This window comes from Hordeum vulgare, chromosome 2H (assembly GCF_904849725.1).
Source record: "Hordeum vulgare subsp. vulgare chromosome 2H, MorexV3_pseudomolecules_assembly, whole genome shotgun sequence".
NCBI classification, from domain to species: Eukaryota; Viridiplantae; Streptophyta; class Magnoliopsida; order Poales; family Poaceae; genus Hordeum; species Hordeum vulgare.
Window position 1 is genome coordinate 627,172,224 of NC_058519.1, and position 15,388 is coordinate 627,187,611.

The window sequence follows — 15,388 nt, forward strand, 5'->3', positions numbered from 1 at the left end:
CATTTGATTAACTAATAAACTAACAAACTATATAAGAGGGGTTGGAAACTTCGAAGTGTCGTTTTAAGGATCCACCTTTAGTCCCGGGTCTTGGCTAGAACCTAAACTCTAAAATATGTCTAACGGATTCTCTTAACCTCTAAGGATTTAACAAAATGGCGACATTCTAGATGTGTAGAAAATGATCCTATTTTTCCTGATCTCATCTACCCTTCTATATGTCACATTGTCTAGTGTCAAAGGACTTTGTTGAACTTTGTACCAAAAAAGAATTATTCTATCAGGAACTCCATTCCAAAACAACTTTAGTCCCGGGTCGTGACTTTTCCAATTTGAGCATTCAATAAGAAAAACCAAATCGTAAAATAAAGTAGTATTCAAATTAGCATGCATTCAATTATAAGCAAAACTACATCATCTCTTGTGTCCGTACATCGTCGAATATTATCACTAATACTCCTCGAATACTATCATACATATAGCATCACTAATACAGCTAGAACCGTAGCGCCCGACGGGTATCGTCCCGGGCGGTGGACACCCAAAGAGAAGGAACCATCACAGGATCATAGCTCCAGTGAGATCCGTGAAGAACCTGCCAGGTATGGTCGAACCTGCCCTCCAACGCAACCATGTAGCGACGGACATGCTCATCCTCGTCACTGACACGGCGACGTACCACCTCCGCGGTGTCCGGAAGCCTCGGCACCGTCACTGGCCCACGCGACCGCCACCAAACAAGGATCGGGTCAACAACGGGCTGGCTCCTCACCAACCTACGCCCCCCGGAAGGTAGCACCTCCCAATACCAGCCGGGGGGAGCCCTGTTCCGGACATGGCCCCTCTGATCAAGCAGGTGTCCTCCGCCGAGTCGACGACGAGGATGCGGGATAGGCATCGTAAAATGAACTAAAAAAAATAAACTAGTTCTATTAATTTTCTTGCTAAACATAAACTAATTGTATATATAGTAAAATAAAGTAGTTTTATTAAATCAACTAGTTCAACTATATATTGAGGATTTTTTCCATTAAATCAACTAGTTCAACTATATATTGACAATAACCTATTAATTAACACTAACTACCTAACCCTAATAACACAAATTTAAATAACACAAAAATAACACAAATAACCTATTTAACACTAACCTACCTAACCCTAAATTCACCAAATATTCTAAAAAAACACTAATTAAGCATCTATATACGTAGAAATGTCTTCTTCTTCTTCTTCTTCTTCTTCTTCTCCGCTTCTTCTTCTCCTATTTTTCTTCAACTTCTCTTCTTCTACTTCTCCTCTTCTTCTATTTTTCCTCTTCTTCTCCTCTCCTCCTCTTCTTATTCTCCTTTTTCTTCTTTCCTTCTCCTCCTCTTATTATTTTCCTTTTTCCTAATCTTATTTTCTTATTTTTGTTCATCTTTCTTCGTCTTGTAACCCTAACCTAAATCTAAATATTACTAACCCTAATAATCTAGCACAAACCTAATAACAATAGGAATTAAATGACAAAAACAAATCTTCTTCTCCTCCTCTTCTTCTTCCTTTTCTTCTCCTCTTCTTCTACTCCTCCTCCTCTTCTTCTACTTCTCCTCCTCCTCCTCTTCTACTTCTCCTCCTCACCGGCACGACGGCGGCGGTGGCGTCCCCGCCGATGGGCGCCGGCGGCTCGTCTTCGTGTTCGGCATGGGGAGGAGGGGGCGGGGGGCTTACCGGAGTGGGAGGGGAGGGGGTCCAGCGCCGGCGAGGAGGACGGCAGGGCGACGACGACGAGGACGGCAGGGCGACGGCGACGGCGGGCAGCCTGGCGGCATCGAGCAGGGCGATGGTGCCGCACCGGGCACGAGAGGCAAGCGAGAGGAAGAAGAGAACGAAATGGGTGTTTGGATTTGGATTTTCGTCGGGGCCGTATATATAGTAGGATCTTTAGTCCCGGTTCGGGGCTCGAACCGGGACTAAAGACACCCTTTAGTCCCGGGTGGAGCCACGACCCGAGACTAAAGACCCTTTTTCGTCAGACCAAAAGGCGGGAAGCACGGGCCTTTAGTCCCGGGTCGGGGCTCGAGCCGGGACTAAAGACCCCATTAGTCCCGGGTCTAGCCACGACCCGGGGCTAAAGACCCCTTTTGGCAGGCGGCAGGCGAGGGGCTTTAGTCCCGGGTCGTGGCTCCACCCGGGACTAAAGGTGGTCTTTAGTCCCGGTTCGTGCCACGAACCGGGACTAAAGGCTTGGGCTGGCGGCATTCCAAAGTTTAGTCCCACCTCGCTTGTCGAGAGGAGCCACCACTGGTTTATAAGCCCCGTTGTCCCAACCGTGTCGAGCTCCTCTCTAAAGCAGGCTTCCGAGCCTAAACAGACTGTAAATTTAAAAATTTAAACTATATTTGAAATTATGGAGAAAATTCAACCTGAATTAAAAGTGAGGTCACTTTGAATTTAGGTTGAATTTTCTCTATAAATTCTCATATAGTTTCAATTTTTTTCTATTTTCAAAATTAATTATTTTGACTATCCAAACTATTAACTATTTTTTTATTTTCAATTAAAAACTATGTTTATTAAACATTCTTTTTGCATATTTGAGAATTTGACAAAACTATGAAAATGAAAAGTGTTTGAAATTGAATAAATAATTCAAAACTATTTTCTATTTTCAAAATTAATTATTTTGACTATCCAAACTATTAACTATTTTGTTATTTTCAAGTGAAAACTATGTTTATTAAAATTCTTTTTGCATATTTGAGAATTTGACAAAACTATGAAAAATGAAAAGTGTTTGAAATTGAATAAATAATTCAAAACTATTTTCTATTTTCAAAATTAACTATTTTGACTATCCAAACTATTAACTATTTTGTTATTTTCAATTAAAAACTATGTTTATTAAAATTCTTTTTGCATATTTGAGAATTTGACAAAACTATGAATATGAAAAGTGTTTGAAACTGAATAAATAATTCAAAACTATTTTCTATTTTCAAAATTAATTATTTTGACTATCCAAACTATTAACTATTTTGTTATTTTCAATTAAAAACTATGTTTATTAAAAATTCTTTTTGCATATTTGAGAATTTGACAAAACTATGAAAATGAAAAGTGTTTGAAATTGAATAAATAATTCAAAACTATTTTCTATTTTCAAAATTAATTATTTTGACTATCCAAACTACTAACTATTTTGTTATTTTCAATTGAAAACTATGTTTATTAAAATTATTTTTGCATATTTGAGAATTTGACAAAACTATGAAAATGAAAAGTGTTTGAAATTGAATAAATAATTCAAAACTATTTTCTATTTTCAAACTTAGTTATTTTGACTATCCAAACTATTAAGTATTTTTTTATTTTTCAATTAAAAACTATGTATATTAAAATTTCTGACTTCATTTGGTATTTTTCGTGCATTTACTTTTTTTTGAGCTAGTTGACCCTAAAATTGAAAAGGACTACAAATGAACTCTGAAAATGTTGAAAGTTGGCATGGTATCATCATTTCACCCACATAGCATGTGTTAAAAAGTTGAGAGGACTACGACAAAAACTAGATGCACTTCGTGTACAAAACGGACAATCTCTCTCGAAGTATGAGGGTTTGGAACGAGAACTCATCTCTTACAAAGGGATTTCATTTTTTTGAACTTATTTAAACTCCATACTTTTTGTGTGTTCAAAATGCACCATTCAAAGGCACATCACAAATTTTCAACAATTTCTGACTTCATTTGGTATTTTTCATGCATTTACTTTTGTTTTTTTGGGCTAGTTGACCCAAAAATTTAAAAGCACTACAAATGAACTCTGAAAATGTTGAAAGTTGGCATGCTATCATAATTTCACCCACATATCATGTGTTAAAAAGTTGAGAGGGCTACGACAAAAACTGGATGCACTTCGTGTACAAAACGGACAATCTCTCTCGAAGTATGAGGGTTCCGAACAAGACTCATCTCTTACAAAGGGATTTCATTTTTTTGAACTTATTTAAACTCCATACTTTTTGTGTGTTCAAAATGCACCATTAAAAGGCACATCACAAAATTTCAACAATTTCTGACTTCATTTGGTATTTTTCGTGCATTTACTTTTGTTTTTTTGGGCTAGTTGACCCTAAAGTTGAAAAGCACTACAAATGAACTCTGAAAATTTTGAAAGTTGGCATGGTATCATCATTTCACCCACATAGCATGTGTTAAAAAGTGGAGAGGGTTACGACAAAAACTGGATGCACTTCGTGTACAAAACGGACAATCTCTCTCGAAGTATGAGTGTTTCGAACGAGAACTCATCTATTACAAAGGGATTTCATTTTTTGAACTTATTTGAACTCCATACTTTTTGTGTGTTTAAAATGCACCATTCAAAGCACATCACAAATTTTTCAACAATTTCTGTCTTAATTTGGTATTTTTCGTGCATTTAATTTTGTTTTTTTGGGCTAGTTGACCCTAAAATTGAAAAGCACTACAAATGAACTCTCAAAATGTTGAAATTTGACATGGTATCATCATTTCACCCACATAGCATGTGTTAAAAAGTTGAGAGGGCTACGACAAAAACTGGATGCACTTCGTTTACAAAACGGACAATCTCTCTCGAAGTATCAGGGTTTCGAACGAGAACTCATCTCTTACAAAGGGATTTCATTTTTTTGAACTTATTTAAACTCCATACTTTTTGTGTGTTCAAAATGCACCATTCAAAGGCACATCACAAAATTTCAACAATTTCTGACTTCAGTTTGTATTTTTCGTGCATTTATGTATTTTTTTGAGCTAGTTGACCCTAAAATTGAAAAGCACTACAGATGAACTCTGAAAATGTTGAAATTGGCATGGTATAATCATTTCACCCACATAGCATGTGCTAAAAAGTAGAGAGGGCTACGATAAAAACTGGATGCACTTTGTGTACAAAGCAGACAATCTCTGCCGAAGTATGAGGGTTTCGAACGAGAACTCATCTATTACAAAGGGATTTCATTTTTTGAACTTATGTGAACTCCATACTTTTTGTGTGTTTAAAATGCACCATTCAAAGGCACATCACAAATTTTCAACAATTTCTGACTTAATTTGGTATTTTTCGTGCATTTACTTTTGTTTTTTCGGCTAGTTAACCCTAAAATTAAAAAGCACTACAAATGAACTCTGAAAATGTTGAAAGTTGGCATGCTATCATCATTTCACCCACATAGCATGTGTTAAAAAGTTAAGAGGGCTACGACAAAAACTGGATGCACTTCGTGTACAAAACGGACAATCTCTCTCGAAGTATGAGGGTTTCGAACGAGAACTCATCTCTTACAAAGGGATTTCATTTTTTTGAACTTATGTAAACTCCATACTTTTTGTGAGTTCAAAATGAACCATTCAAAGGCACATCACAAAATTTCAACAATTTCTGACTTCATTTGGTATTTTTCGTGCATTTACTTATTTTTGTTTTGAGCTAGTTGACCCTAAAATTGAAAAGCACTACAAATGAACTCTGAAAATGTTGAAAGTTGGCATGGTATCATAATTTCACCCACGTAGCATGTGCTAAAAAGTGGAGAGGGTTACGACAAAAACTGGATGCACTTCGTGTACAAAACAGACAATCTCTCTCGAAGTATGAGTGTTTCGAACGAGAACTCATCTATTACAAAGGGATTTCATTTTTTGAACTTATTTGAATTCCATACTTTTTGTGTGTTTAAAATGCACCATTCAAAGGCACATCACAAATTTTCAACAATTTCCGACTTAATTTGGTATTTTTCGTGCATTTACTTTTGTTTTTTTGGGCTAGTTGACCCTAAAATTGAAAAGCACTACAAATGAACTCTGAAAATGTTGAAAGTTGGCATGCTATCATCATTTCACCCACATAGCATGTGTTAAATAGTTGAGAGGGCTACGACAAAAACTGGATGCACTTCGTGTACAAAACGGACAATCTCTCTCAAAGTATTAGGGTTTCGAACGAGAACTCATCTCTTACAAAGGGATTTCATTTTTTTGAACTTATTTAAACTCCATAATTTTTGTGTGTTCAAAATGCACCATTCAAAGGCACATCAAAAAATTTCAACAATTTCTGACTTCATTTGGTATTTTTCGTGCATTTACTTATTTTTTTGAGCTAGTTGACCCTAAAATTGAAAAGCACTACAAATGAACTCTGAAAATGTTGAAAGTTGGCATGGTATCATCATTTCACCCACATAGCATGTGCTAAAAAGTGGAGAGGGTTACGACAAAAACTGGATGCACTTCGTGTACAAAACAGACAATCTCTCTCGAAGTATGAGGGTTTCGAACGAGAACTCATCTATTACAAAGGGATTTCATTTTTTGAACTTATTTGAACTCCATAATTTTTGTGTGTTTAAAATGCACCATTCAAAGGCACATCACAAATTTTCAACAATTTCTGACTTAATTTGGTATTTTTCGTGCATTTACTTTTGTTTTTTTGGGCTAGTTGACCCTAAAATTGAAAAGCACTACAAATGAACTCTGAAAATGTTGAAAGTTGGCATGCTATCATCATTTCACCCACATAGCATGTGTTAAAAAATTGAGAGGGCTACGACAAAAACTGGATGCACTTCGTTTACAAAACGGACAATCTCTCTCGAAGTTTGAGAATTTGACAAAACTATGATAATGAAAAGTGTTTGAAATTGAATTAATAATTCAAAACTAAAAGGTTTAGTACATTCCGAACATGCATTACATAAAAGGTTTAATAGATTATTAGATTATTGCACCAATATTCCTATCTATTATTTCTGTTTTCTTGTGGGTCGTAGCCATGGAGAATCTTCGTCATTCAGTAGGATGCTTGGGGTCAGTTTTCACTTTGAAGGGCGGAATTTCATGAAACTTATTATAATCTAATGACATGTCTGTCTTGTCATCTACTCCCACGATGTTTCTTTTCCCTGAAAGCACTATGTGGCGTTTTGGCTCATCGGACGATGTCTTCTTTTGTTGATTTCTTTTAATCGTTTTTGTAGACATCTCATTCACATAGAAAACCTAAGCGACATCATTGGCTAGGACAAATGGTCCGTCCATGTATGCAAGATTGTTGACATCCACTGTTGTCATGCCGTACTTTTGGTCTACAACTACCCCGCCTCCTGTCAGCTTCACCCATTTGCACCGAAACAAAGGGATCTTAAAAGTAGGTCCATAGTCAAGTTCCCATATCTCCTCTATGTACCCGTAATATGTTTCCAAACAGTGCCCATTCTCGTCTGTTGCATCAAAGCGGACACCACTATTTTGGTTGGTGCTCTTTTTATCTTGGGAAACCGTGTAAAATGTATTCCCATTTATCTCATACCCTTGGAAAGTACATATAGTCGAAGATGGTGGCCTGGCCAAACAGTACAGCTGATCTCCAACGGTGTCGTCATTCATGAGATGTGTCTGCAACCAACTGCCGAAAGTCTTCTCATGTTCCCCTTTAATCCAAGAGTCAGCCTTCCCCGGGTTTTCGGAGCGTAGAATATTCTTGTGTCTCACGATATACGGAGCCACCACGGTGGAATTGTGTAGAACTGTGTAGTGTGCTTGAGAGAAAGAATGCCCGTCCATACATACTTTTGCTTTCCTTCCTAGTGCGCCTTTTCCTGTCAGCCTACCCTCATACCGAGATTCAGGAACACCAATCGGCTTAAGGTCAGGAAGAAAGTCCACACAAAACTCAATGACCTCCTCTGTTCCATAGCCCTTGGAGATGCTTCCTTCTGGCCTATCATGGTTACAAACATATTTCTTTAAGACTCCCATGAACCTCTCGAAGGGGAACATATTGTGTAGAAACACAGGACCGAGAATTCTAATCTCTTCGACTAGGTGAACTAGGAGGTGTGTCATTATATTGAAGAAGGATGGCGGGAACAACAACTCAAAGCTGACCAGACATTGGACCACATCAATCTGTAACCCTGATAGACTTTCTCGATCGATTACCTTCTGAGAAATTGCATTGATGAATGCACATACCTTCACAATTGCCAGGCGAACATTTTCCGGTAGAATTCCCCTCAATGCAACCGGAAGCGATTGCTGTTGGAATTATGCCCTAGAGGCAATAATAAATGTATAGTTATTATTATAATTCCTGTATCAAGATAATAGTTTATTATCCATGCTATAATTCTATTGAATGAAGACTCATTTACATGTGTGGATACATAGACAAAACACCGTCCCTAGCATGCCTCTAGTTGGCTAGCCAGTTGATCGATGATAGTCAGTGTCTTCTGATTATGAACAAGGTGTTGTTGCTTGATAACTGGATCACGTCATTGGGAGAATCACGTGATGGACTAGACCCAAACTAATAGACGTAGCATGTTGATCGTGTCATTTTGTTGCTACTGTTTTCTGCATGTCAAGTATTTATTCCTATGACCATGAGATCATATAACTCACTGACACCGGAGGAATGCTTTGTGTGTATCAAACGTCGCAACGTAACTGGGTGACTATAAAGATGCTCTACAGGTATCTCCGAAGGTGTTAGTTGAGTTAGTATGGATCAAGACTGGGATTTGTCACTCCGTGTGACGGAGAGGTATCTCGGGGCCCACTCGGTAATACAACATCACACACAAGCCTTGCAAGCAATGTAACTTAGTGTAAGTTGCGGGATCTTGTATTACGGAACGAGTAAAGAGACTTGCCGGTAAACGAGGTTGAAATAGGTATACGGATACTGACGATCGAATCTCGGGCAAGTAACATACCGAAGGACAAAGGGAATGACATACGGGATTATACGAATCCTTGGCACTGAGGTTCAAACGATAAGATCTTCGTAGAATATGTAGGATCCAATATGGGCATCCAGGTCCCGCTATTGGATATTGACCGAGGAGTCTCTCGGGTCATGTCTACATAGTTCTCGAACCCGTAGGGTCTGCACACTTAAGGCTCGACGTTGTTTTATGCGTATTTGAGTTATATGGTTGGTTACCGAATGTTGTTCGGAGTCCCGGATGAGATCACGGACGTCACGAGGGTTTCCGGAATAGTCCGGAAACGAAGATTGATATATAGGATGACCTCATTTGATTACCGGAAGGTTTTCGGAGTTACCGGGAATGTACCGGGAATGACGAATGGGTTCCGGAAGTTCACCGGAGGGGGGCAACCCACTCCGGGGAAGCCCATAGGCATTTGGGGGGGTCACACCAGCCCTTAGTGGGCTGGTGGGACAGACCACCAATCCCCTATGCGCCAAGAGAGAAAAAATCAAAGGAAAGAAAAAAAAGGAAGAAGTGGGAAGGGGGAAGGACTCCCTCCCACCAAACCAAGTAGGACTCGGTTTGGGGGGGGAGAGTCCTCCCCCCTGGCTCGGCCGACCCCTTGGGGATCCCTTGGACCCCAAGGCAAGGTCCCCCTCCCTCCTCCTATATATATGGGGCTTTTAGGGCAGATTTGAGACGACTTTCTCACGGCTGCCCGACCACATACCTCCATAGTTTTTCCTCTAGATCGCGTTTCTGCGGAGCTCGGGCGGAGCCCTGCTGAGACGAGATCATCACCAACCTCCGGAGCGCCGTCACGCTGCCGGAGAACTCTTCTACCTCTCCATCTCTCTTGCTGGATCAAGAAGGCCGAGATCATCGTCGAGCTGTACGTGTGCTGAACGCGGAGGTGCCGTCCGTTCGGTACTAGATCGTGGGACTGATCGCGGGATTGTTCGCGGGGCGGATCGAGGGACGTGAGGACGTTCCACTACATCAACCGCGTTCTCTAACGCTTCTGCTGTACGATCTACAAGGGTACGTAGATCACTCATCCCCTCTCGTAGATGGACATCACCATGATAGGTCTTCGTGCGCGTAGGAAAATTTTTGTTTCCCATGCGACGTTCCCCAACAGTGGCATCATGAGCTAGGTTCATGCGTAGATGTCTTCTCGAGTAGAACACAAAAGGTTTTGTGGGCGGTGATGTGCGTTTTTCTGCCCTCCTTAGTCTTTTCTTGGTTCCGCGGTATTGTTGGATCGAAGCGGCTTGGACCGACATTACTCGTACGCTTACGAGAGACTGGTTTCATCGTTACGAGTAACCCCCTTTGCTCAAAGATGACTGGCAAGTGACGGTTTCTCCAACTTTAGTTGAATCGGATTTGACCGAGGAGGTCCTTGGATGAGGTTAAATAGCAACTCATATATCTCCGTTGTGGTGTTTGCGTAAGTAAGATGCGATCCTACTAGATACCCTTGGTCACCACGTAAAACATGCAACAACAAAATTAGAGGACGTCTAACTTGTTTTTGCAGGGTATGATTGTGATGTGATATGGCCAATGATGTGATGTGATATATTGGATGTATGAGATGATCATGTTGTAATAGAAATATCGACTTGCACGTCGATGGTACGGCAACCGGCAGGAGCCATAGGGTTGTCTTTATACTAACATATGTGCTTGCAGATGCGTTTACTATTTTGCTAGGATGTAGCTTTAGTAGTAATAGCATAAGTAGCACGACAACCCCGATGGCAACACGTTGATGGATGATCATGGTGTGGCGCCGGTGACAAGAAGATCGTGCCGGTGCTTTGGTGATGGAGATCAAGAAGCACGTGATGATGGCCATATCATGTCACTTATGAATTGCATGTGATGTTAATCCTTTTATGCACCTTATTTTGCTTAGAACGACGGTAGCATTATAAGGTGATCTCTCACTAAAATTTCAAGACGAAATTGTGTTCTCCCCGACTGTGCACCGTTGCTACAGTTCGTCGTTTCGAGACACCACGTGATGATCGGGTGTGATAGACTCAACGTTCACATACAACGGGTGCAAAACAGTTGCGCACGCGGAACACTCGGGTTAAGCTTGACGAGCCTAGCATGTGCAGACATGGCCTCGGAACACATGAGACCGAAAGGTCGATCATGAATCATATAGCTGATATGATTAGCATAGGGATGCTTACCACTGAAACTACTCTCGACTCACGTGATGATCGGACTTGGGATAGTGTAAGTGGATCATGAACCACTCAAATGACTAGAGAGATGTACTTTTTGAGTGGGAGTTTAGCATATAATTTGATTAAGTTGAACTCTAATTATCTTGAACATAGTCTAAGTCCACTTTGAATGTATTTGTGTTGTAGATCATGGCTCACGCAAGTGTCATCCTGAATTTTAATACGTTCCTAGAGAAAGCTAAGTTGAAAGATGATGGAAGCAACTTTGTAGACTGGGCTCGTAATCTTAAGCTAATCTTACAAGCTGGAAAGAAGGATTATGTCCTTAATGCTGCGCTAGGAGATGAACCACCCGCTACGGCTGATCAGGATGTTAAGAACGCTTGGTTAGCACGTAAGGAGGACTACTCAATAGTTCAATGTGCAGTCTTGTATGGCCTAGAACCGGGACTTCAACGTCGCTTTGAGCGTCATGGAGCATTTGAGATGTTCCAGGAGTTGAAGTTTATCTTTCAGAAGAACGCCCGGATCGAGAGGTATGAGACCTCCAATAAATTCTATGCTTGCAAGATGGAGGAAAACTCGTCTGTCAGTGAACATGTGCTCAAAATGTCTGGGTTCTCAAACCGTCTAGCTGAACTGGGGATTGAACTCCCGCAAGAAGCTATCACTGACAGAATCCTTCAATCACTGCCGCCAAGCTATAAAGGCTTTGTGTTGAACTACAACATGCAAGGGATGAACAAGTCTCCCGGCGAGTTGTTTGCGATGCTGAAAGTCGCAGAGTCTGAACTCCGTAAAGAGCATCAAGTGTTGATGGTGAGCAAGACCACTAGTTTCAAGAGAAACGGCAAAGGCAAGAAGGGCAATTCGAAGAAGAGCGGCAAGCCTGTTGCCAATCCGCCGAAGAAACCCAAGGCTGGACCTAAGCCTGAAACAGAGTGCTTCTATTGCAAGGGTATGGGTCACTGGAAGCGCAATTGCCCCAAGTATCTGGCAGATAAGAAGGCGGGTAAAGAAAAATAAGGTATATTTGATATACATGTTATTGATGTGTACTTAACCGGCTCTCGTAGTAGTGCCTGGGTATTCGATACCGGTTCTCTTGCTCACATTTGCAACTCGAAGCAGGAACTGCGGAATAGACGAAGGCTGGCGAAAGACGAAGTGACGATGCGCGTAGGAAACAGTTCCAAGGTTGATGCAATCACCGTCGGCACAGTGTCACTTCAACTACCATCGGGATTAGTGATGAACTTAAATCATTGTTATTTAGTGCCTGCGTTGAGCATGAACATTATATCTGGATCTTGTTTATTGCGAGACGGTTACTCTTTTAAGTCTGAGAATAATGGTTGTTCTATTTCTATGAGTAACATCTTTTATGGTCATGCACCGAATGTGAGAGGATTGTTCATATTGAATCTTGATAGAGATACGCATATACATAACATTGAGACCAAAAGAGTTAGAGTAAACAATGATAGCGCCATATTTTTGTGGCACTGCCGCTTGGGTCATATTGGTGTAAAGCGCATGAAGAAACTCCATGCTGATGGACTTTTGGAGTCACTTGACTTTGATTCACTTGACACGTGCGAACCATGCCTCATGGGCAAGATGACTAAGACTCCGTTCTCCGGAACAATGGAGCGTGCAAGTGACTTGTTGGAAATCATACATACCGATGTGTGTGGTCCAATGAGCGTGGAGGCACGCGGCGGATATCGTTATTTTCTCACCTTCACTGACGATCTAAGTAGATATGGTTATGTCTACTTGATGAAGCACAAGTCTGAAACATTTGAAAAGTTCAAGCAATTTCAGAGTGAAGTGGAAAATCATCGTAACAAGAAGATCAAGTTCCTACGGTCTGATCGTGGGGGTGAATATCTGAGTTTCGAGTTTGGTACTCACTTAAGACAATGTGGAATTGTTTCGCAGCTAACACCGCCTGGAACACCACAGCGTAATGGTGTGTCCGAACGTCGTAATCGTACTTTATTAGAAATGGTGCGATCTATGATGTCTCTTACTGATTTGCCGTTATCGTTTTGGGGTTACGCATTAGAAACAGCTGCATTCAGTTTAAATAGGGCACCATCGAAATCCGTTGAGACGACACCATACGAACTGTGGTATGGCAAAAGGCCAAAGTTGTCGTTTCTTAAAGTTTGGGGATGTGATGCTTATGTCAAAAAGCTTCAGCCTGAAAAGCTGGAACCCAAAGCGGAAAAGTGCGTCTTCATAGGTTACCCAAAAGAGACAGTTGGGTATACCTTCTATCTCAAATCCGAGGGCAAAGTGTTTGTTGCTAAGAACGGAACTTTTCTCGAGAAGGAGTTTCTCTCAAGAGAATTGAGTGGGAGGAAGATAGAACTTGACGAGGTTGTCGAACCTCCCATTCCTCTGGATGGTGGCGCAGGGCAAGGGGAAACCTCTGTCATTGCGACGCCAGTTGAGGAGGAAGTTAATGATGATGATCATGAAACTCCAGTTCAAGTTTCTGTTGAACCACGCAGGTCGACGAGATCACGCGCTGCTCCAGAGTGGTACGGTAATCCCGTCTTATCAATCATGCTGTTAGACAACAATGAACCTGCAAATTATGAAGAAGCAATGGTGGGCCCAGATTCCAACAAATGGCTAGAAGCCATGAAATCCGAGATAGGATCCATGTATGAGAACAAAGTGTGGACTTTGGAGATGCTGCCTGAGGGCCGCAAGGCTATTCAGAACAAATGGATCTTTAAGAAGAAGACGGACGCTGACGGTAATGTGACCGTTTATAAAGCTCGACTTGTGGCAAAGGGTTTTTCACAAGTTCCAGGAATTGACTACGATGAGACTTTCTCTCCCGTAGCGATGCTTAAGTCCGTCAGAATCATGTTAGCAATAGCTGCATTTTTCGATTATGAAATCTGGCAGATGGATGTCAAAACGGCATTCCTTAACGGTTTCCTTAAGGAAGAGTTGTATATGATGCAACCCGAAGGTTTTGTCGATCCTGAAAATGCTGACAAGGTGTGCAAGCTCCAGCGATCCATTTATGGACTGGTGCAAGCATCTCGGAGTTGGAACAAACGCTTTGATGAGGTGATCAAAGCATTTGGGTTTATACAAGTGGTTGGAGAATCTTGTATTTACAAGAAAGTGAGTGGGAGCTCTGTGGCGTTTCTAATATTATATGTGGATGACATATTACTGATTGGAAACAACGTAGAGCTTTTGGAGAGCATAAAAGGTTACTTGAATAAAAGTTTCTCTATGAAGGACCTAGGAGAAGCTGCTTACATTCTAGGCATTAAGATCTATAGGGATAGATCAAAACGCCTGATAGGACTTTCACAAAGCACATACCTTGATAAAGTTTTGAAGAGGTTCAAAATGGAACAGTCCAAGAAAGGGTTCTTGCCAGTGTTACAAGGTACGAGATTGAGTAAGACTCAGTGCCCAGCAACTGATGAAGATAGAGAGCATATGCGCTCCGTCCCCTATGCTTCAGCCATAGGCTCTATCATGTATGCAATGCTGTGCACTAGACCGGATGTTAGCCTGGCCATAAGTATGGCAGGTAGGTTCCAGAGTAATCCAGGAGTGGATCACTGGACGGCAGTCAAGAATATCCTGAAGTACCTGAAAAGGACTAAGGAGATGTTTCTCGTGTATGGAGGTGACGAAGAGCTCGCCGTAAAAGGTTACGTCGATGCAAGCTTTGACACAGATCCGGACGACTCTAAGTCGCAAACCGGATACGTATTTATTCTTAATGGGGGTGCAGTAAGCTGGTGCAGTTCCAAGCAAAGCGTCGTAGCAGATTCTACATGTGACGCGGAGTACATGGCTGCCTCGGAGGCGGCTAAGGAGGGTGTCTGGATGAAGCAGTTCATGACGGATCTTGGAGTGGTGCCAAGTGCACTGGATCCAATAACCTTGTTCTGTGACAATACTGGTGCCATTGCCTTAGCAAAGGAACCAAGGTTTCACAAGAAGACCAGACACATCAAACGACGCTTCAACCTCATCCGCGACTACGTCGAGGAGGAGGACGTAAATATATGCAAAGTGCACACGGATCTGAATGTAGCAGACCCCTGACTAAGCCTCTTCCACGGCCAAAACATGATCGACACCAGAACTGTATGGGTGTTAGATTTATTACAATGTAATTCACATGGTGATGTGAGGGCTAGATTATTGACTCTAGTGCAAGTGGGAGACTGTTGGAATTATGCCCTAGAGGCAATAATAAATGTATAGTTATTATTATAATTCCTGTATCAAGATAATAGTTTATTATCCATGCTATAATTGTATTGAATGAAGACTCATTTATATGTGTGGATACATAGACAAAACACCGTCCCTAGCATGCCTCTAGTTGGCTAGCCAGTTGATCGATGATAGTCAGTGTCTTCTGATTATG